At 33.5% G+C, this 14,751-nt stretch overlaps 2 long non-coding RNA genes across 2 annotated transcripts; one reads left to right on the top strand and one right to left on the bottom strand.

Moving 5' to 3' along the window:
- Positions 1–9,744: 9,744 nt before the first annotated feature.
- Positions 9,745–11,860, bottom strand: LOC133204062 (uncharacterized). Its single transcript, XR_009723526.1, has 4 exons — positions 11,431–11,860; positions 10,732–10,828; positions 10,361–10,509; positions 9,745–10,078 (listed from the first exon to the last, which is right to left on the bottom strand). It is a non-coding gene; the product is annotated as an uncharacterized LOC133204062 (long non-coding RNA).
- On the top strand, positions 11,390–12,651 carry LOC133204063 (uncharacterized). The gene is made up of 3 exons (XR_009723527.1): positions 11,390–11,947; positions 12,287–12,387; positions 12,537–12,651. It is a non-coding gene; the product is annotated as an uncharacterized LOC133204063 (long non-coding RNA).
- The last annotated feature ends 2,100 nt before the right edge of the window (positions 12,652–14,751 follow it).

The following is a 14,751-nucleotide window of genomic DNA, read 5'->3' as shown; positions in this document are numbered from 1 at the left end:
GTAAACCAAAACGACCCCCCCCCCCCGTTTAAAAAAAACTCAGACACTTAGGACACTTGGTAAAATGTGATCGAATGAGTCATTTACATGTCCTTACACCCGCTCCCAAATAGATTGTTCGCTGATTCTTGGCTACTCCAAAAAATTTGAGATTTTTTTTTCTGTTGAAGTTGCCCCCTCATTCTCCTAACCTCAGAAAATAATCACACGTTTCAAAGCACACCATCATGTAAGAAATATTAATTTGTTTATATTTCACATAAATTAATCCTTCTAAATGTAAATCCTGTCTCTCCATATAGCGTCCCTGCATTGATGATGATTTTCCTGGTCGATGTTCACAGGCTCGACTTGTAGTACTAGTAATGCAGTGCTGGATTTTCAAACTCGCAATCGCGTGGCAATATTGTATAGGAAACAGATCACGTCACATTTTGATAAAATATTTTGGAAAAAATAAAATAAATAATGATAGTGAAGGTAACATTATGTAAGCAAAATCATATAATTGTTTTTTTTTGCTGGGAAAATTGTTAGACTGGAGTGATGCTTTTATAATATGCACAGTATTATTTCTTCTTCGAACAACAGTTAACACTTTACGTGGAGGTTTACAATTCCTTAATTTTGTTGATACTAATGTAGATTAAATATTATCGATAATGTAAACCTTTTGTCTTTATATGCTATTTTTAAATGTCTCGTTTCAGCTGATGCATAAAAAGAGAGATTTCTTTTTATTGACAATACAGCCCCGTAGAATACCTGGGGGGGGGGGGGGGTTGTAAGTATAGTTTTTCACTGTTGTAAATCTTTATTTAAATGCTTCCTGTAGTCTCCCCCGTTTTGTTGCAGCATTAAGATCGAGCACTCGCAAACTCCTGCAGTTGAAAAAGAAATATACTAATGTACAACCCCCCCCCCCCCCCTTCCCCCTTCGAAATAGGTGTTTTGAGTTTGGAGACTTAAGCTTTTTTTACTGCATAGACATGATAAATATTGCATCTCAAAGTAATTGCCAAAAAAAATCTCAGTAAATGCTAATGATAGATTTATAATTAAGCTGTCAGTGCATAATATCAAATAAAGTAGTTCGTCATATAATGTAAGCGTTATTGTTTATATTTGCCGCAACATAGAATCAGCTACAAGCAAATCCTTTAAAAAGAAAGTTGACCTAGCGCTGTGACCATCATAAAACACACAAGTAGATATCTGAACCATTGGTTTAAGTTGCTGAATCCATTAATTGTAAATAAAAAAGGCATAGTGATGAACGGGGGGGGGGGGGGTGTCAATTCAGAAAGGTGAATCTAGAGTGGGCTTCACATCGGCAATAGCATTACTCATTAGTCATTTTATAAGCATTCTATAGTTTACTGTATTTTAAATTTTAAGGTGAAAAATAAGAGATCAGTAGAACCAATGAGCACCTAGTTTAAAATATTCCATGCAGTGTAGTACTATTTTGTAGCAATCGCATCTTCTCTGGTCTTTCCGGCAAGCATGCATATCCGAGGTTGTTATTCGAGCGTGTCGTAAAGTAGTTAAGAAAAGCTATATATTTATCATAATTTTAGAATTAACTGATATCTTCAGTCTTTGCATTATAAGACCTAAGTAACTGTTACATTTCGTACATTTACATGTATGTACAAGTTAAACAACAAAGCACGAATCTTTTACAGATAATGAAACGAAATTGTCATGGTACAGTTTATCTACAGTTGTATTCCCAGGATGCCCTACCGTGAGGTCGAGCATGCGTATTCCAGAAAAAAAAGAGTAACGTAGTTGCTAGCGAACCGATCCCAAAAAAATAATAGAGAAAATATGTAGTAAAATTTGTTGTTACACCACGATAATTTATTTTTGATACATCACATTTCAGTAGTAATCATTAATATTGGTATCACCACCTAACATAGATCCAGGGTAGTATGATGATCACACGTTGAAAGATTGCTGCCGATTTCTTTCTTTGTTTCCTTCTCCAACTGTAATTGGCAAAATGGCAGCAAGAACATTTTAATTAATTTTTTTTCTGTTTAGCGTCCATTCATCTTTCAAAAATCTACCCATCTATATAGTTCTTACTATTTTAAAAGCGATAATGGATCAACAAAAGGAAGACTAAGTGTTTTTCATAATAAACAAAGAAAAAGATATTCTAAAATTCACGGTAATGCCTAAAATGAACACACCTGCACTTTGATGGTGTTGTATTTTCGCTGTATTTTCCTCAAACGTTACCGATGGTGAGAACGCAAAGTACACTTCAAATTATTTTAATAAATAAATGCATACATTCAGTACTTTAATGTAAACACAAACATTGGGCTAATCCAGGAGAGGTAAGGTAACAGCACTTAAAACGGCATCAATATGTGAAAAATGGAGAGCTTAACTAAGCATTTCAAATTTCAATTGAAGTTTTTGCAGATAGAGACAGATAGAAGGACAGACGGTACAAAAGCATTATGCCACCATCTACATGTAAGTTCGTCGGGGGGTGGGGGTGGGGTGGGGGGATATTCCTCTAGCAAATTCTTCTGAGTTTCATAGTTAGGATTGTTGGCACATTCAATCTCATTTAACAAGCATGCATTCAAATCTAAATAGTTTGGATACATTACTCAAAATGTCTAAATGTTCTAACCACTGTGCCACCCTAACGACTAACTCAAAATGAAGTACATGTATCTAATCACTAGTTAAAATAATAAACAAATGCTAATATTTGTGTTTGTAATTCATTAAACTGGAGTTCACAGGATATTCAATATTATCTTTACTTTAAAAAGAAAAAAAAAAACCTCAGCTGCTTTATTTGTGTATTTGTGGGGCTTGAAAATGAAGGGCATTTAGCATAATCACTTAAAAATGAAATGAAAGTATATTAGATATATGACGTTTTGTGTGAAAATATTATCAAGCATACTTTACAGAGTGGATTGATCATGTGTTTAAAAAAAGGGGGAGAGGGACGATCGTCCGAGTATATGTTTATCCTTACAAACAAAGGGTAAAGCATTAATTCATGTTTGTGGCCATAAAATCCATGACTTCAAAACTTTTTATCTGGATTGCACAAAGAAAACAAATTCATTCAAAAGAATTCACAGATGATTTACTGGCATCATGAGGAATAAACCAAGCACGAAGCATCGTTTTTCAAGAAATGGGGGGGGGGGATAATTGATGACGTCTGAAAAATTTTGACAAGCATACCACCTTCCCCGAAAAAAGAAAAGAAATAAAAGAAAAATACCAAAACTTGCAAAACTTATTTCGGGGGGGGGGGGGGTCCAATTTAGTGCCATTAAATCTGCTGAAGAGACTTCTATACAATAGCCAGGAACCTTGCTAATGCCCTTAAGTACAAAACAGTAAAGCTGCAGTCTCATCAGACACTTCATTTCTGTTAAAAACACAGATGGAATTGCAGGTACATGTATTGAGATGCATACATAATACGTTACCATAGATTTCTGTAACATGATTTTCACCTCTAATTTTACATACTCAGTAAATTAAAATGGTATCATATAAAAATATACAAAACACAGTATCACTATATTGCATTTAACCGAAAGCCAAGGCTTGATGCGCGAGTCTCAGACTCAAAGGAGGACGAAATGTGTGTGTAATCTCTTAATTTTTTGTCTTTACAAAATTCAGGAGGCAAAGACATGTTATGTAATTACTTTTATTTAATTCGTTTTAGACTTTCCGATGAGGATGACAGTTATTAGAAAAATAAATAACTTAACATGGAACTTCTGTAAATACAAGTACTGTACCCCCCCCCCTTCCCTTTTTTTTTTTTTTTTTTTTTTTGTTGAATGGGTTATTCAGTATAGGTCGACGAAATATTCTCATGGTGTTTTTGATAAATATTAAAACGATTCTTGAAGGAATCTAACTTGCGAAGAACAAAATAAAACACTCGCGGCCAGCACCTAGACAGACCATTTGACATACTAATAGATTTTATTTATGAAAGTATCTTTTAGTGATCGAGTTTTCACTTGATAAAATATATATATAAGTTTTTCTGAAACAAAAATCGTAAACAAAGATTTAAACTTCAAAATGTTTTTAATGTTATTTTTTAATGTAGAAGAACTGCTCTCTTAGACGATAGAAATTGAGCAATGGAAGTCATCTAAGTCATGAGTCATTTAACGGAAATAAAAGCGCAGCACTTCCTTGAGCATGTTTGGTAACCCCCCCCCCCCCACCCTTCTTTTCCTCGGCAATTCTGAGTGACATTTCCTTCACAGGTGGCCTGGCAGGGATACTAGTAATAGCTCTAGTAAAACTGATGAGCATGTTATATCTCTATATTGCTATTCATAATGAAATAGATAATTGTAGCAAAAGAGTTTTGATGGAAATGTGCTACATGTATTACACCGAATCTGTATATTTGAAGAATTTTCCCCCATTAATGACAGATCTACTAGAAATTATAGGGAAAGAATGGAGCGACTAATAGTATATTCGGGGGATATCATACAATTATTTAAAATACGTCGACAGTAACATATATCTTACTCATTCCATATACTTCGATTTTTCGGCAAGTGACAATATAGCTAAGATTTTAGTCGAACTTATAATCTATAAAGACTAGTTAAAAATTATAAAAGGCGGTTTTATATCCATATCTCTCGGCTGAACCAACGGTAAATATTTATAGAAATGTCTCTTGCACCTGTGCTCAATGGAGGATTTAAAGGGGATGTTGGGGAGGATGTCCGCAAACACCCCTACCCCCCCCCCCCCCCCCCCCACAAATACACACAGAAACACACCAAAAATTCTTATAATACATCTTAATTTTGTTTGTATAAGACTCTATAATATAAATAAAGTGTGAACAAAAGCATGTGTGGCTTTCGATATTTTAATAGAGAAACTTACGAATTTCACCGAGTATAGGGGAGCATTTTTCCTGGTGGGGGTAGGTATCTAGAATTGTTTTTTTTTTAAATATTTAATATAAAAAAGGGGATCGTTATCCAATATCATATAAAATCGCTGGGGATTTATAGATATTTTAACTGAAATCCATTTGCTATTTCCTAAGGCACCTGTATAAACGATAAGAAGTCGACCCCACTGTTCCAATCACCCCCCCACCCCCCCCCCACCCCCCGTTCCAGTCAACCCCATTCTCGTTAGTTCTTGATCATATACAAATTAATCGATAAAAGGGTTCAATACAAATTCATTTCGGGGGCAGGTGGGGTATCTCAAATAAACGGATTATCTACAGTATATTTACATGTACATCAAGTACTAACTATCATATTGTATTACATGTACATCAAGTACTACTATATCAATGCTGCCTTGTGGAGAATCGTTGTGCCTTACACCTGATTAATCAGTAATAATTTGTTTATATAACATTTTTGAAGAAGTTTTCCCATTATATCACAAATATGATATTTTTATCCATATGCCCTGAAAAACTGCTGAATCACGCCGGATATAGTTATATTACACCGGAAACAGTTATGTTGCCCTCCCGAACACCGTTATATTCCCTCGCGTGTAATCATTCTGCATATTAATTAAATCGGGTTCGAAATTCACAGAGGCAGTTGCTAAGCAAACGTAAACAGTTCCGCGAAAATGAAAATGTCTGGAAAACGTCTACGTTTTTTTATGTTCATTTAAATTCAGAGGAACCAGATAGTTTGATTGAGGAGAAAAATTCCGTAAATACAACAAAAATTATAAGCACAAGTGTCAGCGTGCTGAAAACATTCTGCAATGAAACAAGACGGAATATTTCGGAATTGTTTATAGAGGAAGAGAAATCAGCCTTCATAACTTTCAGCCGTTCCCCGTTATCATTTTAACAACAATAGTGTTAATGTTCCTTAGCATTATTATCGAAACTATTGGTACCCACCAATCAACTATTTAAAAAACAATTTGCATGTTTTTTTTCCAGATATTTACACAGGTCCATAGTCTTCAATACATATGTCCGATTTTGTTTTTTTTAAAATGTTATATACCATATATTACATGACTTCTCGGGTAACAATACCAGAATATTTGCCTCTCGGTAACAGGAAAGCCCTGGAGTGTTATGTCGCCCTCTGCCTTCGGCATCGGGCGACATAACACTCCAGGGCTTTCCTGTCACCTCGGGGGCAAATATTCTGGTATGTTGCCCTCGAAGCCATGTAATATATGTATAATAGTACACAAGACTTGAAAACTAATGATTTCCACAGTTTAACTCTTTATTACTTTTTTTTTTAATTGTAAGATTTCACTGATCTGTTACAAATTATTGAGGGTGACGTCACAATGGCTTGAAAACTCTCGATCTGCACACTAAATATGCACCTCTTAGCTGGAGGTGAAACAAGTGGGCGGATCATGGATCTTCAAATTTCAAAGACCGATTTCTGTACTGAAGACATTCCAGTTTCCTCTCCTCTTGTGATATTCAATTACCTGGTTAAAGGAGAACTTTTTGCAAACAATTAAAAGTACGTGTGCTGAACAACAAAGACAGTATGCCTTATATTACGTACAATGCTTAATCGCCATTTTGCTTTAGAAAAGTTCGGGAAAAGAGTGTACCTGTGACGTCGTATTTTACGACTGTGACGTCGAGGAGTGGTTGTCTGCATAAGGAAGCTGCTGTAAATTTGGTAGTGTTTACATCGCTGCGTTTTTCTGACCATTTCGTTGGATTTAAAAGTTGTTGCGATTGTGAAAACATATGTAAGTGTTTGCAGTTGTCGTGTTGAATACGCATCGGTATGTATTTTCGTTTGCTGCGAGTCATTTCTTCAGTCGGGTCTTCATTCATGGGGACTATGAAGCCGTGCGTTGTTGGCAATGTTTAAAGGATATCTACAACTCGGAAGGAACGTTTTGCGATAACAGTGGAGTCGTAGCATAATTTAATGACGGAAATTCGATGGATTATTTTAATATCGCCGTTTGATTGCAGAAAACTGCAGAATTTAGCGAGAAAATAATGACGCATGCGCAAATGGGGGTTAGTCGTTTTTTGATGCCAGGCATCGACTAACCCCCATCTGCGCATGCGTCATTATTTTCTACAGCTACAACAGTAGAACACCAGATACACTGCATAAAAGACATTTACCCTAGAAATAATAATTATGACTGAAAATAAACAATAAAAATATGAAATTGGAACACAATAAAAACATGAATGAATAAAAATAAACAATAATTCAATTATATTAGCTTCTTATATACACACTTACCCATTTAGACAGTATCTATTACAGTGAAAACTGATAATTTCAAGCAAAACTAAGTTAGTTTTCGGGCACTACACCTGATTTCAGAATTTTCTGAAAATCCAGGATTTATAATTAGTCTAAGATTAAATAATTCCCTGTTATTAATACTAAGTGATTGCATCAAAATTTGATAAAATATATGTGACAGTGCCCAAACTATTATTTTCAAACAAATAAATTTTTTTCAGACAAAAATTGCCTTACTCTGTTAAGATTTGTTATGCTGATGCTTCAAACTCTTTGAAAATGTGTACTGGGAAAGGTTTACCCCCCTTGTATTTAGGTCTCTCTACCTAAATGAATAAGAGTCAAATAAAAGAAATATGCACTGCTTGAAAAAACACCTTTACAAAACTTTACTTGCCAAGTAAATCTCTTTAAAGGTGCTCAAAAAAGCAAGGTCATCTTTGTATTAACTTTACAAAAAGTAAAGGTGAAAAGGTAACCTTTACTTAAACGAAAAGGTAATTAAATTTAACCTTTCACCTTTAATGCTGCATTAAAGTTGAGATATATATATATATGAAACTTTTTTAAATCCTTATTTAAATACTGGCCTTTGTTTAATACACTCTACTTAAAGATTTCAACAAATGGTTTTTGACTTTTAAAATAAATAGGTGCCTGGTGTGTCTATTGTGATACCCCCAGGTCATTTTTGTTAAACTCGATCTTACTAAAAATGCACAAATTTTCAAGCGTTATATCAATTTCCAGTTGTATTTAGTATTAGAGATTGTCATCTATAAAATATAAAAATTATACTATTTTTGTATACTATAGATGGACAATCAAAAATGTAAAAATGGTATCAGATATCAGAATATAGATATAATAAACTTTAAAATTCCCTATGACGCTGATATCTGATAGATGGAGAACTCTTTTTTATTTGCTTTTAGTGTAGATATATTGAAACCTTTTCTGTTATAATTTCTGCTTCATAAATATCTACCAAAAACAGTTACAAACATTACAAGATTACATCTTTTACTTGAACAGGCAATAAAATGACAAAGAATAAAATTAAAAAGGTTAAAATACAATACAATATTATTTATCCTTTATGGTGGATGTACATGTGTTAAAACTTTGCAGTTTAAATGGAACTAAAAATGCCATACTCAGTTATTACTCAAGATCACTGACGAGTAACTACACAACATAAATCAGGCAAAGTACTAGCATTTCCAGCTTAAACTATTAAAGGCTATCTAATGAGTATTTATGTACAGGTTAATAATGTTGACATCTTGTAAGCATAATGGTGCAATTTACATATTCACAAAATAAACAAAATTGCTTAAACGCCTATTAGAATATAGGTTCAGATGTAGTTTTGCAAGATGAATAAGTAAATGCGTATGTCCAGCTTGACGCAGTGAGCCTGTTTGAGCTTGACTTTATACTTGGACTAAATGTTACGTGTATTGTGTCTGTGGTAGGAGATTATGTTTGCATACGTGTTCATCTTCACACGCCTTGGAAAATATGTAACTAGTTGTGGTAGATGCTTGAGTGTTTGCATATGTGTCCAGCTTCACACATTTTCATGTATGTGCTCGACTTCACACGCCTTGGAAAATATGTAATTGGTTGTGATAGATGCTTGTGTGTTTGCATATGTGTCCAGCTTCACACATTTTCACGTATGTGCTCGACTTCACACGCCCTGGAAAATATGTAATTGGTTGTGATAGATGCTTGTGTGTTTGCATATGTGTCCAGCTTCACACATTTTCATGTATGTGCTCGACTTCACACGCCTTGGAAAATATGTAATTGGTTGTGATAGATGCTTGTGTGTTTGCATATGTGTCCAGCTTCACACATTTTCACATATGTGCTCGACTTCACACGCCTTGGAAAATATGTAATTGGTTGTGATAGATGCTTGTGTGTTTGCATATGTGTCCAGCTTCACACATTTTCATGTATGTGCTCGACTTCACACGCCTTGGAAAATATGTAATTGGTTGTGATAGATGCTTGTGTGTTTGCATATGTGTCCAGCTTCACACATTTTCATGTATGTGCTCGACTTCACACGCCCTGGAAAATATGTAATTGGTTGTGATAGATGCTTGTGTGTTTGCATATGTGTCCAGCTTCACACATTTTCATGTATGTGCTCGACTTCACACGCCCTGGAAAATATGTAATTGGTTGTGATAGATGCTTGTGTGTTTGCATATGTGTCCAGCTTCACACATTTTCATGTATGTGCTCGACTTCACACACCTTGGAAAATATGTAATTGGTTGTGATAGATGCTTGTGTGTGTGCATATGTGTCCAGCTTCACACATTTTCATGTATGTGCTCGACTTCACACGCCCTGAAAAATATGTAACTGTGGTTGTGGTAAATGCTGGAGTGTATGCAAACGTGTCATGTTTCACACAGAGAGAAAAGTTTTGTGCTGTCTTTTCTAGAAGATAATGATTATTTAAGTATACTCCAAATAAATCCTCTAAAGAAATGGATAATCATAATGAGTTACATACTAAGTTCCTCAGTGCACAATATACATAATTTTACTGAAAATTAAACTTGTGCAAAAACTCTCTTGCTGAATAACTTTCATTATTATAAATGCTTGAATGTTCATCTATATATTTTCAGATATTTTCTAGTCAGTGTATATATTCTTGATCAAGATGGCATCCACATTTGATTCCCCTCTCTGTCATCTTTTCTTGGTCACTAATTAATTCAACAGTAGGCTGGGTACTCAGATCTCTCAGGTGTTGGACAAAAGGAGTGCTAATAAAAAACATAATCTCCGAAATTATAGAGAATAACATCCATTTCTTTTCCAGGTTTGCATTAATTAGTTATCTTTTGAAATTAAAGCACATCTGCAATATCCTTGAAAATTTGCCAAGATACCTAAAATGTTTGTAGCATGCTTTAACTACTTTAATTTTATTTTTGGAAGTTTAGAATAATAGAAAAGTGAGTTCAAATATAAAAATAAGATGTAAAAGATCTTAATAATGAAGATTCATTTACACAATGTGATAAACATTGAAGTCAACTCCTCACCTGACTTGCTTGTAATTTATCTTCAAAATGGAGTTGATTCTGTGATGATCACTTTCAATCATTTGAAAAAAACTTCTTCATCTCAAACTATCTGAAGGTCATCCATCTTCCCAACTGCCACTCACCCAAAGTGTACCGAGACTTCTGACCTGTATAATACCCAAATTCAAGATTAAAATAAAAAAAAAATCTCTTCACTATATTGGTCTCTAAAAAATGTGAGAAAATAATTTTAAATACTTTTCTAAAGATGGAATAATGTAGTGAGTATCTAACTATGTTTAAAAATATTTTGATCTCTGTACAATGATAACATGAAAAAGTCATGTCCCTTATATTTGAAAAAAAACTTCCATTCTTAAGGACATTACCCAACATGGAAATAATGTACATTTGTCTCTGGCACAACCAATCCACAAGAGACCTCTCCATACTTAGCACCATGCATTAGTTCTCCACTCTTTGTTTCTACAAAAGATAAATTATGAAAAGGTAATTTTTTGACAGCTAAGTCAGATTAATTATTTTCCAGCCAGTGATGAACAGAATATTTGATTTCCTTAAAAATCAGGGACAGATTATTCATGTTCATCTGTAATGAACAAAGTTTGACCCCCCCCCCCCCCCATTGCCACTACAAAAGGAAAAAAATAAACTGACTCAGAAACTCTTATTGCAGTGAGGAAAAGGCAATAATGGAATCAGACAAGGAAAGATTATTATTCATTTTTTCAGTTGAGATGAGATTATATCTTTTAAACATTTTTACATTTTTGAGGTTAATATATCTTTAACCCCCCCCCCTCCCCGCATCAAACAAAAAATAGTCGCCCCTTTATTTAGCTGTCCTAAATCTATAACAAAATTTTTATTATGATGATATTTTTTCATTTTAATTTATTATATCCTGACACTGATACACAGTGGTAGTAGATGCAACAAATTAAGAGGTGACCCCTCTTCTTCCCTCCCTCCCCTAGATGTTTCGTCTGAAATGTTAAACGACTCTTGTTCAATATCTTGAAAGACAGAAAACAGTTATACACAACAAATAAGCACATTTTCATTACCTTGCAGTCAGTGTCGAGTGACACACGTAAACAACATCCCGCAATCTCTTTCAGTCTTTGTTTATTCTTGGCGGAATTTTGTAGCCTTGTAGACTGGTTCCCATACATTGCAAGTGCCCTGAATAAGTCATACGCTTATTAGTTTTGTTTATAAGAGGTAATATCAGTAATATGTCCCGTTCATTTGACAACCTTTACTTTAAAATACTGAATTATATATTATCGTATTATACAGATGTTTCCACCTCAGTATTGTGTAATCCTCTTCATCCAAGTCTTCTCGAATACAAAAAGAACGATCTACTTTTAATAGTAACCCAAATATGGCACTGTGTATTCGGTTGAATAGCCAATCATTTCAAATTAAGTTGAGCGGGTCTCATCGGATTTTCTGGTATTTTTGACGAAAATATGCAACCAGTGATCAGTTGACTTGATACCTTTTCATCTACCGGTAGAATTAAGGAGGTTATTGCTTGGAAAACTGCTCGAGCTCCGGGGCTGGCATGCACTGCAGGTTTGTTTACGTTTTCCATCTGTTTTCAGCATACATTGTGGAACATTGAAACAGATGAAAGTCAGGAAAAACTACGCTAAATATGTATTTTAGATAAGTTACTTGATAAATTGGGGATGATGTTCCATTTTTTTCTGTAAAGGATCGTGGATTAAACAAGACCAAGAAAAACAATTCTAGGTCACAGTTTTAGAATGTTTAGCAGTTTACCTGTTTACATTAGTGCTAGAAAAAAAATAGAAGCCAGGGTAGGGGCAATGTTCTTAATAGAGGGCAAGTTAGTTTATATTTTATAGATATAATTTTGTATTCTAAACCATGTCCATTTTTCAAAAACAGGTACAGTGAAATCAATTATGCAGGTTCTTGAAGAAAGTCATGGATGACAACAATGTATGATTTACCAGACCAAGGGATACCAATGTTTTTTGACAGTACTTGTACGTATTAGTTTTTTAAAAAAATCAATAAATAGTATCATAAAAATGTTACTTAAACAATTATTTACATTATCAATTACTTGACTTGTTTAGGAGTCAGTATAATTATACATTTCTGTTTTCAAAAAATGTGTTATGACTTTTTCCAGGCTCCAGCTACTCAGCTTACTGTGAGAGAGTTAACACCTTATTGACAGATCTTTCATGAAGAAGAAACACTTGAGAAGGGTTCAATAGTTTAATTTTATAGATGGCAAGTATTGCTTGGACCTAAAGTATTCTTTAATTGTGAAGAAAACAAACGTAAGGGTGTTCGGCAATTCATAACTATTGACTGTGATTGTATTGTGTATTTTTAAAATCATTCTTTGGCATGCTTCAAACTCAAATGTATTTATGAAAACATTGACTATATTTCTCCAGATGTATGAAATGTTTATCAAAGTATGAATTCCATTTTAGCATGTTATCTTCAAAATGAGGGACCTCTCAAATTTACAATTCCAAGATCAGGAAATAATTCATGAGCAGCAACATGCTACTGGGAGAAAGGTACATATATCATAAACCATAACTTGAGTATCATACTATAGCTGAATAAGCAGCAACTATTGGTCCTTTTGTTACCTGATTACTAAGAAGGAAAATGGAGTTAATTATATGTGTTCAGAAATTATGCATAGATACTGATGCCAGTACTTTTTCACAAATTATCTTGCAAGTAAGACAACCATTTTCCAATTCTGCAAAAGTATTTTAGCTACAGAAGGTCATGAGAAATCTTATATTACTCCTGCATTAGTATATTTTGTTAATAATCCTTTCAAAAGAAAAATTAGGTAATGATAAACAAAGAAATTACAGTTATTAAATATTAATCTTAGGGGTAAGATAAGGGCTAGTGGCCCAGTCCATTTATATCATAAAATAAGTTAATAACAACATGTTCATCTGTTTGTATCTGTCTTATTTAATAAGATTAACATTGTCTTTTTGGTAAAAATAAAGGCTGACATTAATGGTTCAAAATATTTTCTTTTTGAGGTTAAAGGTCATGTATGAAATTTTTATCTATTAATGTGGTTGCATCTTGTTTCAATTTTGATTAGTCATGATACTGTGAATACTGATATCACAGTTTATTTGAATTTATAACACAGATGCCTATGAAAATATTCATATTCATGTCGCTGAAAATATATTTTTTTTTTCTTTTAAGGAAAATAGTAGAAGACTGCCTGCATGAGAATAAAAGTTTTGGACTCTGAAAAGGAAGATGTGACAAAATATATATTTGGACAGTTGTTGATTTCCACAGAAACACATGTCCAGTAACAAGAAAGCGGAGCACAGTTTCATGTCAGTTCAAATCTTTAAATTCAAGGATGAACAATTGGTTCTTTATAAAACAAAATGACATGTTTGAAAAGGATTTTGGTGAAATGTACTCTGTCCTGGATACTTATTTATGTGTATGGGATTTGCAGGATAGACTATGAACAACAGATACTGTCACGAAATTTGATGTTTTTGATTATATGTTTGTATAAAAATGTTTGGTATAGTAATAAACAAAGTTTAATTCAATTTGTTGTTACTTAGTATATTAAGGAAGGAAAAGCTTATTTATCATATGCACAAGCTTTATTCAGAAGAATGGAAAACAGTAATTATTAACTTTTGTGGCTATTAAAGATGGTATTTAATTAAATTTAATATTTGTAATTATCAGATTTAATGTACCCCAAATACTGTGTTTATTGTTTGTAAATATTAACTTTACTTTTTTGTAAAGTCAAGAAAAAGTGGGACATTACATCATATTTAAGTGCATGTAAAGTTAATGTAAAGGTTACCTTTTCCAACTTTGACTTTTTTCAGAAAAGCCAATTAAAGGCATTGTAAATATTAAATTTACATTATCTTTACTTGTTTTGTAAAGCCAAATTTTCATGCAGTGATGGTGAGTTTTGAAAATGGCATACATCAATAAACTTATTTAGAGAAGAATTAGACTAAATTACATAAGCATCATAGTGACACCTACATGTTGCACATCATTTTTTTCAGCAAGCACTCTGCTACACTGCAAATGTGTCCCATAATTATTCGAATCATTTTTCTACATAAAATATCACATCAAACAGGGGATTCTCAATTCTTTAAGAAATTTGACTGGGTCTTTAGTACAAAACTATCCCCTGCCACCTGAACATTAAAACCTGCTTGAACTTCACTAAAAAACATGCAATAAACAAACTGAATTTGATCACATATTTTGTAAGTTTTTCTTTGGGAAAACTTCCATTACATTTTGGGAAAATACAGGCATATCGCCCTAAAAAAATCACTGACTGCACATTT

This window comes from Saccostrea echinata, unplaced genomic scaffold, assembly GCF_033153115.1.
Source record: "Saccostrea echinata isolate AGI-Se365-2 ecotype Australia unplaced genomic scaffold, CSIRO_AGI_Sech_v1 ptg000052l, whole genome shotgun sequence".
Classification (NCBI taxonomy): domain Eukaryota; kingdom Metazoa; phylum Mollusca; class Bivalvia; order Ostreida; family Ostreidae; genus Saccostrea; species Saccostrea echinata.
This window is presented reverse-complemented; position numbering and strand designations above follow the sequence as displayed.